Raw genomic sequence first — 13,062 nt, forward strand, 5'->3', positions numbered from 1 at the left:
ACTGCTGTATTAGGCCTTAGGGGTCAAACACTTTTTTTTTTTTAAAGGATATATTGCACATGGCTAAGCATCTCTGATGTGCTTTTTTAAAGGGGGAAGAAAAGAGTACAGTTTGGTGTCAGCATGCTGAAGTTCACAGCTTTCCCCATTGCCTTGCTGTTCTACTGCCGGTTTAATGCGCCTTTCAAAGGCTCCAGGAAAATAGATGTCTTTTCTAAGCTATTGAACTTTGAATGGAATTTAAATTCTGGGGGAGTTTTTCCCCCAGTTTTGGTGAAAGCAAAACTGATTTTGATCGAGAGAGGGATAACCCGCTGTTACAAAAAGCCAGGCTTTCCAAATGGTCTCTCTAGTCCTGTTGCTGCCAGTGTTCTGTTTGAGCGGCCACCTCTAGGTTGCTGTGGGAAACAAGGGAATTGACCACAGAGAGAAGCCGCTGCGACCCTTGCCTTTGAACATCAAGGCGCTTTCGGCAGTGATGTGATCTAACACGGCCTTGTTCTCAGGACCACTGCTCTCTCTGTTCTGCTATTCCATTGGCTACCCTCCAGGCAGCATGGACGCCTACCAGAGCCTTGGCTGATTGCAGACTCTGTCTGGTCCCCCGGCTATGGTTTGAACTACCTGAAAGAATGAATGGATTCAGTAACTGAATTCACACTATAAGGTACTTACTATGGGAGAAGCATGGGTTTTTCAGAGATTAGACCTGATAACTCATTTGATTCTTAGAATAGCCCCCAGGAGAGACCAGCCGCAGTCCACAGGTGACAAAAGGTATTGAGAGCTGAAGAGATCTACCTAAGGTTAAAGCTGTCCCTGACAGTTTATCCCGAACTTGTAGCTCAGCTCCTACCTAACCTCACAGCACACATTCAGGCACATAGGAACAGCTCAGGGTGTGAGAACAGAACACCACAGTGGTGCCTGCATGACTCCGTCCTAGGTGCTGGTGAAGCCCCAGGTTCAACATCACAGAACCAACATCCTGTTCTGTCTCGCATTTATTGGTTGGGTAAGCCACATCCTTGAGTCTTCCGGATGGGATGCTTGTGCTTTTGTGTGTGTGTGTGCCCATGCACACATGCACATGAGTTGTGGTCAGAGGACAGTTTGCAGGCGTCAGTTCTCTCCTACCATATTAGCTCCTGGAGGTGTTCAGGCTTAGCAGGGAGCTCCTTTAGTAGGTAAGCCAGATCGGGCGCCAACCTAATTATTCAAAATGAAATGAACGGAATTCATGGAGGAAGTTAGTTACTACTCAGGCAGAGATGTTGTGTGACAGTGGCAACCCCTATCTTGTAGGAATCAATCTGATCCAGTCCTGGGCACACCACCCAAGTCTTAGAAAAGTAACTAAAACTTCTTACTTAAGAGTCATGAGACTTGGAGAAATCTTGGTAACCATAGCAACATGACTCAGGAAGGGTTTTAATTAGCATCTAGGGTGAATTCAGAAACCCTTGGTCCAATATGCTATGACAAACCTTTGGGTTATATATGTAACTCAAATAAGGTGGGATCTGGTTCCGTTTCTTCAGGAACAAACAAACAAGCAAGCAAACAAAAGAACCCCAAAACTATGGCATTCAATTTATAGTAAGACAAGCTAGTTCATTTGTGTGCTGCTGGCATTGTCTTTTGAATCTTTACTTGTCCCCTGTGACTAGACAAAGGGCGGGCTTAGGACTGTAAACTGGCCGTGTAGTCTAGAACTCAGTACGTGTTGCATTCTGTTAAGGAAAAGACTGCCAAGAACCCCAAAGTATTCTGATGTCCCAAGTCAAGTTGCAGGCAAATGAGAATGTTAGGGGCCACACAGCCCCAGCTGAGTCACAACCAATCACGGGACACGTAAATAATTATGGAAGATGATATCAGTTTTCCAAGATGGAAATTGTGGAGCATCTGCAGGCAACACAGAAGGTTAATCTGATTTCCATGCATAGGGCCAGGCTTTGTTTTTAAAGATCAGTTTCACTATGCGTGTTATGTATGCCTTAGCACCTAGACAAAGGTTGCTTCATGCAGGACTGGTGTTATACTCTGCTTACATAGTGTAGAGAAACAGAGATGGCTTCACCTGCTTCCTGGCCCCTATCTGAAGGGGAGTGGCTTGCCTTTGTAAGGTCCTATATTTAGTGTCCAGTGAGTAGATTTCTATGTTATTTAATCTCTTGCTGTAATGTCTTGCAAGACGGGCTCTCCAAGCCTACTTAATGTGCCTTTCTTGTGTCCCCTCCTCATGGGAAGGTAAGGCTAAGTCTCGATTCTTTTTTTTTTTTTTTCATTACTGACTGCTGCCAAGGCAACTGCCTACATCTACAAACTCACACAGCTTAGGATGATGGACCTTACCGGGTTTCTGGGTCACTTCGTCCCAGTTCAGGGCAGGATTATAAGATAAGGGCTGACAAGTACTGTTGGTTGTTGTCTAGGAAACAAAAAACTGCAGGTAAGAAGCGTAGGCTGCTGGCGAGGGCGTGCACGCTTCACCTTCAAGTGGCAGCACCTGGAAAAACAATTAAGACGCACAAGGAGCCAATTGCTTTCTGCCTTTTGTTTCTGGGCAGATGCAAATCTAGTTTGACGTGACTTGTGACTTTTGAGCGACAAGGCCAGTAGAAAGCGACTTGTCCTGGTAAGGCAGCATCCAAGCAGTTCACAAAGAGATTTCTAAAGTAGAACGGTAGGGCCTAGGCTAAGAGGTAGGTTTGATGGAGGAATAAGAAGACAGGTGGGTTTCTGTTTCTGCGTGGTCTGGGCCCAGGTAAGGCTAATCCAAGGAAAAGTTTCCCCATGAAAGTGGGAGAGATTTCCATTAGGATGTTGCCCATGTTCGATGTAATCCACTACATGGTGAGTTGGGATGCCGGGAAATGAGGCTGTTCCTTGTTCAGACCCCTCCTGTGTTGGAGGGACAGTGTCATCATCAGCAGAGTTCTTTGCTATCCACAAAGGCGGCCACTTTGCTAGCAAGAGGAACTGACACGTCTTTATTGTGTGGTCTCTCCCGAAACCAGGATGGGCTGAGAATGAGTGAGGTGGCCATTTATCTTCAACCTCCATCTCCAATCTGATTAAAGCGTCTAACACTATTTCAGCTCCGCTTCAGATTGTAGGGGCCCATAGGGGGTGACACCAGTGCATAGGATGTATGGGTGTATCTGGGTGGCAATTTGAAAAGTCAGTTTGTATTAGGAATCACGTGTAGAGAATCTTCTCTAGCTGTGTGTAGCTTTTCTGACCATGTTTAAGTAAGAGGTGGAGCTGGTGTAGGGAGGACGTAGACAGGGCATAGTCCGTGGGAGAAACTGCACAACCTCCGCACAGCTTAACAAATGGCACCAGGCCCATGTGTCGACAAGGAAGTTTGTACTCTTCTATGCGATAGGCAAGGCAGCAGTTAGTTGGCCTCCTCTTCCCATGAGCGTGTAGACAGAATCTGGAAAGCGGGCATCTCATAATGCCATAAACAGAAAGTATTAAAATTAATTCCTGTTGGCCAGGTGTGGTGGCACACGCCTTTAATCCCAGCACTGGGGAGGCAGAGGCAGGTGGATCTCTGTGAGTTCGAGGCCAGCCTGGTCTACAAAGCGAGTCCAGGACAGCCGAGGCTACACAGAGAAACCCTGTCTCGGAAGAAAAAAAAAAAAAAAAGTAATTCCTGTCTTCTTGTCCTATAACTTTTTAACAATTGTGTGAAGGTCAGAGAACAGCTCTGTGGAATCAGTTCCACAGCTTGTGGGTTCTGGGCATAGAACTCAGGTTACCAGACCTGCGTAAATGCCTTTACCCACTGAGCCATCTCACCAGCCCAGCATTGAATGTACTTACTTGCTTACTTACCTTTTTTGTTTTTTGTTTTGAGTCAGGAGTTCTGTGTAGCCTTGGCTGTCCTGGAACTCACTCTATAGACCAGGCTGGCCTCAAACTCTGAAATCCACTTGCCTCTGCCTCCCGAATGCTGGGATTAAAAGTATGCACCACCGTCACCCAGATAGAATTTTTAGTTTTTAAGAAGGCAGAGGCACAGTACGGATTCAACAACTTTTTGTCTGACTTTTCACTGAATACCCATTGTAATTCCCTGTAGTTCCCTGGAATGTTGCCACCTTGAGTTAAATAAACTGAGGTTAATAATTGTTCATGCTAAAAGGTGGGCAAACACGGTGGGGCACAATGCATTCTTTCTTGGATTAATTACTCTCCAGGGATTGTACATTTCAGTCTTGCAAATGGCCTCTGATACTTAGCTTTTTTTTTTTTTTTAAAGCTGAGCAGGTGTGTGGAGCAGATCCCCTCTTACCATAAGAAAGCTCCTTTTAGGTGGTAATCATCTAGAATTTTCTTTTCCCAGTGGTGAATTACAAGAATTTTGATGTTGCTTCTCTGAGCATAACTTTTGCATGCTTTCTGAGGGAGGCTGGGAAACACAGATTGAGGCTGTATTATAGAGAGCCCCTTCTGTCTGCATGCAGTAACCAAAGGGTCTTGTTGCTGGGGTGGCCTCACTGCTTCGGTGGCATCAAAATAACCCCCTGGTAGGCCGTTTTCTGTTAGTGTCCCAAGGCATGCTTTATAGTGTGGGATTGTTGATTTGATTAGCTGTAATTCCTTCTTTCATGGTTGGCGGTTGAGCTACAGAGAGTCCTTGATGTCCTCTGTGCAGGCCGCAAATACATTTCTGATTTTAAACATCTTCAGTCTCCGTGTTGAAACCGTTCAACATTTGTTTCTAAGGGCTTTGGTCAGATCCCAAGAAATGTTTGCTGTTAAGCATCTTCATACTTTTCCCATGCAACTTTATAAAAGTCCTTGCTTCAACTAGCTCAAGCCCAGTGTCCTAGATGACTTATTTTCCATGCTTTCCTGGCAGGCAGACTCTTACACACATTTGTTCTTTACTGGGTGACAAGAGAAGCCTCCACACTGAAGGCTATTTAAAAAAAAAAAAAAAAGACCTTTCCCTTTTGATTATGTTTTATTTCTTCTCTCTCTGTCTCTCTATCTGTGTCTTTCTGTCTGTCTGTACACATGTATGTAGCTCCATGAGGGTGCATGTAGAGGCCAGAGGCTGACATCTTTCTTAGTCACTTCTCCGCCTCAGCTTTTGACACAGGCTGTCACCGAACCCGAAGCTCGCCATTTCTGCTTACATTGGCCATCAAGAAGCCTCCTCACCCACATACACCATCCCACCTGTTTTCCCATCACTGGTGTCACAGGCTGTGTCCCAGTGTCCAGTTTTGCAGGAGGATGCTGGGGATCCCAAGCCGGGTCTTCATTCTTGGCCAGCAAATGTGACCTGGTGAGCCATCTCCTTAGTCCAGTAGACTTCTCTTTTTACTCAGACATTAATCTTCAGCTGGTTATTGTTTCTGTCACTGTCCAATGACTCATTGGCTTATGTGCAGTCTGGCTCTCGCCTTTCCTACTCGGTCACCTAAGTGTTTTTGCTTTGTTTTGTGTTTTCGTTTTCAAGACAGGGTTTCTCTGTGTAGCCCTGACTGTCCTAGAACTAGGTCTGTAGACCAGGTTGACCTCAAACTCACAGAGATCCACTTGTCTCTGCTCCTGGTTACTGGGATTAAAGGCATGAGCCACTGCCACCATCACCACCTGGTTGTTTTTGAAACTTTTCCCCCCTGGTTTTTTCAAGACAGCATTTCTCTGTACAGCCTTGGCTATCCTGAACTTGCTCTGTAGTCCAGGCTGGCCTGAATTCCAGTCTCTGACTCCTCTGAAGCTGATTCCCTTTCCTGTCCTGCTTTCATGAGAGTTGGATGTGTCCTATCTTTGACTCATTCTGTCCACTCTTTCTCTGATTTGTCACTTTGTCTGCCCCTCAGTTAGATAGCACTTTCACAAATATGGTGACTTCCTTCTACAAACTAAACTTATCTTCATTATTTGTCATTAAAAATATGTACTGAGGATGTGTCTATATTCCAGCCAGATCACACTATAATCCAGGGCATGTCTGCATTCCCGCCGGATCACATAGACCTAAAAGGTGTTTGGATGTGCTCCTTTGCCAGAGCAGCCATGTTGCTGGATTAAACTTTCTCAAGTCATCTTCTCTCTTTCTGCTTAAGCTAAAAATTGTACACAATTTAACTATTACAACAGAAACAATTATCAAGCCCATAAACTTAACGGTTCAAATGTCCTCAAACTTAACAGTCTGAATGTCTTTATGAAGATCTGTTGATGCAATGATCTTATCGCATAATTGCAGTCCTGATCATCTGCCTTTCAGCAAATGTCCATTTCAGCATCACTGCTTTCCAGTCGGCCTTTGGATCGGATCTTTGAGACTCTGGAATTTTAAAATCAGTCAATCATTTAAAATAATTCTTACTAAAATGTATAGGTCAAAGCACAAGTAAGCTTTTGTTGCTCAATGTCCTTGAGCCAGGGTCTTCTATACCAACTCAAGATTGGTTAGAATATTTTCCCAGGGCTCTATGTGAGGACCTAGGCGGTGAGAAAATTTGCCACAATTGATTAGTAGTGTCTGCAGGGTATGCAGGGATGGAAGTTCTGACATACGTGCTAGTTATTTGTGAAATCAGCATTAAAACCTAAAAGTTTAAATCAACGTTAAAACCAAAAAGGCTGGTGGTCAATAACCATTCTCTGTGTTAACTTAGGAATTCAGTATTTCCTTTAGTTGGGGGATGAGGTCTGTATTCTGTCTAGCCTAAAGTTCCTAAGCTGCATGTTAGGAGAACATGTAGTCTTTGATTTCAGACTGTAATGTCAAGATGCCCTGCTTAGTCTCAGCGACTGATTAGGATACTCCGTGAACTCTGCTGTAGTAAAGAACATTTCTCACTAAGTTACTACGTATTTCTTCAGGTAGTACTTCTTTTTATAGACCTTAAATTCATTTTTCCAGTCTTTGAATCTGTCAAGCAGTGTGTGTTCATCCCTTTCCTTGTTTGGCTTTCTATGTCCAAGACTGGAGCAGATACAGGAACTGTGTCAGGATACTGTGGGGGATTGGTCTGAGTGTGGAAATGAGCTAGTATACATTTGAGCCAGATAAACAGAACAAAGCTGTGGGGTTTTTTTCCTCTAATATATACTGGTAATGACATAGGTCATCTTTTATATAAAGATGCTCAGCTGGGGACAGGGCACATCTATAAGAGTTGATAGAAGAACAGAGCAGCTGTGGGCCGATGTGTAGTATTTACTTGGTGTTATGGCTTGGGCAGAGAATGTCCAGATGTATTTGAATACTTTGTCCCTGGTCATTTCCGTAAGAGTAACATTTAAGAAGAAGGAGATGTCTAAATCAAAGAAATGGGTCACTTAGGGGCCTTGAGATTTATAGGCCCTTTTTATTTCCTGTGCCCTTTCTCTACTCCTGGTTGCCCATGGGTATAACCAAATGCCCCTTGCACCTGCTGCCACAGAGCTGCCTGCTGCCATGCTTTGCCCATTACGATGGACCATGTCTCAAACATGAGCCAAAAATAAACCTTTCTTTCCTTGAGCTGCATTCCTAGTGTCTGCCCACAGTAAGGAAGAAAGCATGAATACTTTCCCTTCTTTCTTCCTCCTTTCTTCCTTCATTCCTTCTTTCTTTTGTGTGCGTATTTAGGGAGATGTTGCACGTGTGTGCATATGTATTGGAGGCCAAAGGTCAACCTTGGGTGGTTTTTCCTTTGGAATCATAAACCCTATTTTGTTTCAGATAAGATCTCTTGCTGGAATCTGAGACTTGCTAGTTATGGTCCAGGCCAGCTGGCCAATAAGCCCCACACATGTACCTGCCTCCACCTCCCCAGTTCTGGGATAATTAATTGCTTCTAGCCCTAACTTTTTATGTGGGTGTTAAGGATTGAGCCTGGACCTTCATGTTTGCACAGAAAGCACTTTACAGGCTAAGCTGTTCCCCTAGCCTCACTTTTTTTTTTTTATGCCTTCTATCTATTCATGCCACTTCCAAGTTTTACAATAGGGAAAATTTTTATAAAGTAAATTCTGAAGTAGAACCCTCGATCTACTGCTCATAATACTCTCAAAGCCTGTCCACATTTCCCAAAAGTGTAAAGAAAGAGTCTGAGTGCCTTTCGCATATAGTACAACAGGCCCTTGGAGTCCAGGGTCCGAGACTTCTCTTATATTGATATTTATTTCATCCCTACCCAGAGAGGACTCTCCTCATCAGTGAGGAGAGTCTGGATTGTCTGTTAGATGGTTTTAGCAAACAGTGAAAATAAAAGCATACTAACCCTGCTTTATATCATCATACATGAAGATGGGCTGCAGGTGGAACAATGACACCATGAAAGAGAAAACCAAAAGGTAAATTAATATATCTATATACACACACATACATATATTCCCCCTAAAATGTGAGCTGTAACAAAACTTGGAGGTTTCTACTGATGGAGGATTCCAGAAGCAAGGAACCACTGAGGAAGAGATGGAAAGGTGACAAAAGCCGTAGATGACTGATACAAAGGCATTCTCAGATGGCCATAGTGCACCTGGGACAAAACAGGGAGACGAGTAGCTAAGTGGGCAAGAGACCACAAAACCCAAACTTTATGGGGGAAGAAGTTATGTAATCTTATTGAGAGTCAAACAAAGAGGGTGGAAAGTCGACTAGGTGGTTAAAGCACGTGCTGCACTAGTGGGAGGCAGAAACAGCAAAGCCCCAATCAAAATAGAAGCCAGGACTGAGACCCAAGGTCTCAAGCCTCAGCAGGCACAGCACAGCACTCCTGCACCTACATATACGTATATGAGCACACATGCGCACACGCGCACACACACACACACACACACACACACACACACACACACACATAGGAAATCATGGCAACAGCAATGAAGAAAAATAAGATTGAGAAGCAGCAAGCTTGGCTGGCATACACCAGATTTATACAGCAGGTATTACCAAATGTTGGCAAAGAGAGGGAAAAAGAATAAAACTATCCACGCCCGACTGGTAAAAATTGAGGCTGAAGAGAGTTTTGCTTTGTTTTGTTTTTGCAAATAATATATGATATTATCATAAAATTAACTATCAGAATACACCATATCCACAGAATCTGCATTTTTGAGAAATATACACAGGGGTCAATAAAGGGACATATACAAGGAAAACCATTGCAGTATTGCTTATAGTAGCAGGAAGTTTGAACAAGCTCAGATATTTATCTCTAGAGAAACAGGTAAGCCAAGTGTCTTTGAGTACGAAGTGGAACTGCATAACAAAAGCCAAAAGCAGTGAACTAAAAATATGTACAAAAACATGGACAGACCTAAAATTGGAGTGAAATTACTGAAGGACTAAAGACGCCCTGCAGAACGCAGTTAATATAAACTAACACAGGCACAAAGCAACAGTGTAGCACACCATATCTCTCTGGCTGTGAGAAGGTTTTTTGGCAAGTGCCCCAGGGCCTGATGCATGCTAGGCACACACTCTACCACTGAACTACATGCCCAGGCCTCTGTTAAACCTGAAGACAAGATTTTACTAAGTTGCAGGCTGGTTTTGTGGTCTTTGCCCCCCAGCTTTCTGGGATTACAGGTCTGCCCCACCAGGCCCAGCTTCCCCTCCTGCCAAAGGAAAGCTGTCTTATCTTTTTACATAATTTATTCTTTTTTTTTTTTAAGCTGTGGTGAATTACATCCAGTGTAGAGTTTGCAGTCTTAACCATTTTTACATGCAAAGCTGAGTAGTAAATACAGTCTTTACCCAATATCCATAAGAGACGGATTCAAGCACTTCTCAGGGGGTAGCAACATTCCTGGATGCTCAGGCCTTTTATAAAGTAACTTAACATTTGCAGAGGACCAATCCAGATCCTCCCACTCACCCCAAATCATCTCTAGAGTTATTTAAACAACTCACACCTTGTAGATGACTTGTAAATAGTTGCTGTACCAGATTGCATGGAAAACAAAGCTAGGAAACAAAGTATGAATACTCCCCCCACAGAACCTTGTTTACTTCCAATACTGTCTCTACGTGGCTGGCTGGGTCTGCAGAAACGGAACTTGTAGGTTGAGAGTTGACTATGCACGCAGGTAGTTGCACAGTCCATCTCCAGAATTCTTTTCATCTTGCAAAAACTGAAACTATACATCAAACAGTAATTCACCGCTTTCCCTTCCCCCTGGCCCTGACGGCCACCATTTTATTTTCTGTCTCTGTCTCTGCACTAGATAATACTTCATCTAAGTGGGGTCATGCGCTAGATGTCTCTTTGTGATGGGCTGTCACGCTTGGCACAGGGCACAGCATCTCCAAGTTTCATCCATGTTCTGCTTTGACAGAACTCGCTCTTAAAGGCTTAATATCCTGCTGCCCCGTACTTTTGACCATTCATCTGTTAATGGACACTTGGATCGCTTCCATTTTCATAGCTAATGTGAATAATGCTGCTTTGTGTGTGATCTCCTGTGTGCTGCCTTTGATTTTTCAGGGATAGCCAGGACTTAAAATGCTGAGTCATTTTTTTTAATATCTAATTTTTTAAAAATTGTTTTTGAGGAGCTGCCACACAGTGATGTCCCATAACTGCTGTGCCACTATTACTGTGGTAAACAAGGGCTGGGATTTCCCCCACGCCCTCCCCAAAACTAGTTACCTCCAGGGATCCTTTGTTTTGTTTTTTATATAGTAGCCCTCTCCTCACTGTGATTTTGATTGGCATTTCACTAATGATAAATGATGTAAACACTATCCTTCCATGTGCTTTCCAACTATTCTAAACTTTCTTAGAGGAATGTCTACTTAAGGCCTTTTCCTGTTTTAAACTTCTGTCCTTGTTATTATCGTCATAGTTACTGGGTTGTGGAAATCTGTGTGTACTGCGTCTGGAGTCCTTATTAGAAGTAGTGTTTGCAAATGTATTTATCCCAGTCAATGGGCTGCCTTTTCACTACGTTGAGCGTGTCCACTGATGTATGAAAGGCTTTCTTGTCGATGCAGTCCGACTGATTGTATCCTTTGCACATCCCTGGGTTCAGTTTCCAGACATCACTGCCAAATGCATTGTCACGAAGGAAGCTCTGTTCGTTTCTTTCTAATGACTTGACGGTTTTAGACTTTCCATTTAGGTCTTTGGTCCATGCTGGCTTAGTTTTCATTAGTTACGGCCCATACTTATCCCATGTTCTAGCTCCACTTGCTGGGAAGACTGTCCCTTCTCATCAGATGGGCTTGCCACCTTGCTGAGCGTTGTCTTAGTATATGAGTTCAAACAAGCGCCACGGTCTCAATTACCATAGCGTTGTGGTAAGTTTTTTAATTAAGAAACATGAGACTTCCAATATGATTCTACTTTAAGAAGATTATTTTGTCTATTTGTTGTGCTTCAGGAGTTCCTATTAGTCCTAGGGACCTAGCATGAATTAATTTTGTGGCCCTATATGCATGTTTGTCCTTTTTTTTTTTTTTTTTGTACTAGGCAGAGGCAAGGATGGCAGGTATTTGTGGTAATGCAGACTGAGGAAGTTGTAGCCAAGGTGGAGGGTAGGGAAATGGAGTACGAGAGCGTTGAGGAATGGACCAGGGAGTGTGAGGAGAGACTACCGTGAGTAGTTCTGATCCTTCTTGGGTAACAGACTGGACCAGCATGAAGACTGGGAAGCAGTTCATCCTGTCAGCTTCCTCCCAAGTTGCGGGGAGGAGTGTGAAATAGAAGTGGGGCACACTATAAACATACACTGATTTCTTTAGAAAAAGAGTAGGTTACCGGCAAAGGGTCAGGAACGTAAATTTGAACTATTTGTCAACTAAGAGCAAGAGTGTGAGAATTCTGAAACCAGACTCACCGAAACCAAGAGCTTAGAAACAAAAATATTACCATCAGGCCTAGGTACTCCTCATAGATGGATTATTGTAAGAGTAGCTAGATTAATCCCAGCACTCGGGAGGCAGAGGTAGGTGGGTCGCTGTGAGTTCGAGGCCAGCCTGGTCTACGAAGCAAGTCCAGGACAGCTAAGGCTACACAGAGAGACCCTGTCTCGAAATACCAAAAACAAACAAACAAACAAACAAACAAAAAACCACTAGAAGTACAGTGATTTACATAGTGACAAGAATTCACTGCTGGTTTGGCGGAGTCACCCTTGGAGGTATTTGCTGGCTCATAAAGACGTGGAATGAAAGGAAAGAACTAGTCCTATGGAGCCTGTGGTATTCGAAGGAGACAGAGAATAATACAATAAGGGCTAGGTTTTCCTATACCGAAAGCCAGGCAATGAGTTGAGGAACCTGATTGGTTGGGGGGCGCGATGACTCAAGCAGCCTGATTGGCTGGGGGCTGTGTTGCCATCTGGATATGAAGCTAGATTATAAAGGACCCAAATGTTGAACGCATAGCTTCAAAATGAGGCCTGGAGGGTGAACAAATCAATTCTTTCTGGTTAAGTTAGAGGAGAGCTAACTGCCGCCTTAGATTGCCATAATGAAACCCTAAAGATAGAACGAACTCTAGCCTTCTGATTTTGTAGTGGCAAGGAAACAGCTTCGTGTACTGGAGGTTGCTGAAGTCATTGTCATCTGTCTGTTTGTCCATCCAACTAGAACTTTTATATATGCACTTTTTAGTGCTTTGTAAATACTAACCCCTGATCCTTCCCCATATCTTTAGAGATAAACATAGCTCTTTTACATTAAATATGGGAAGCTAAAACGGAGAAACTAAGTATATTTTTCCCCCAAGACACAGTATTGGGAAATCCCTGTGTTCAGGTTAAGCTACCACACCAGTACCCTTTGAGGTGACTGGGAAACCCATTCAGACGTTAATTGGCTGCTTGGATAGCTGTTCTCTCACGGGATCCCAAGGGCCCTGCCTATGTACAGGGCGGGGCATGGGTGTACCCTTCTGTGGCCTGCATTTGCTTAGTTTTTAAACTGCTTTCATCGTTGCTCCCCAGCCACTCGACTGAACAGAAGTGTAAAGCTTCCTTCTGACTTTGCAGGCTGTAGGCTGGGACAGTGTTCCTAGAGGACTGTATTGCAGAGGAAGGGTGGTGGGTTGGCCAACGGAGTCTAGCTGTTGAGTTCGTCAGCATTCA

At 43.8% G+C, this 13,062-nt stretch overlaps 1 protein-coding gene across 3 annotated transcripts in view; it reads left to right on the forward strand.

The window, feature by feature from the left end:
• Positions 1–13,062, forward strand: part of PRAG1 (PEAK1 related, kinase-activating pseudokinase 1) — a 57,640-nt gene that overhangs the window by 11,235 nt on the left and 33,343 nt on the right. The gene's annotated exons all lie outside the window — the stretch shown is intronic.

This window comes from Acomys minous (genome assembly GCF_964271855.1).
Source record: "Acomys minous genome assembly, chromosome: 15".
Classification (NCBI taxonomy): Eukaryota; Metazoa; Chordata; class Mammalia; order Rodentia; family Muridae; genus Acomys; species Acomys minous.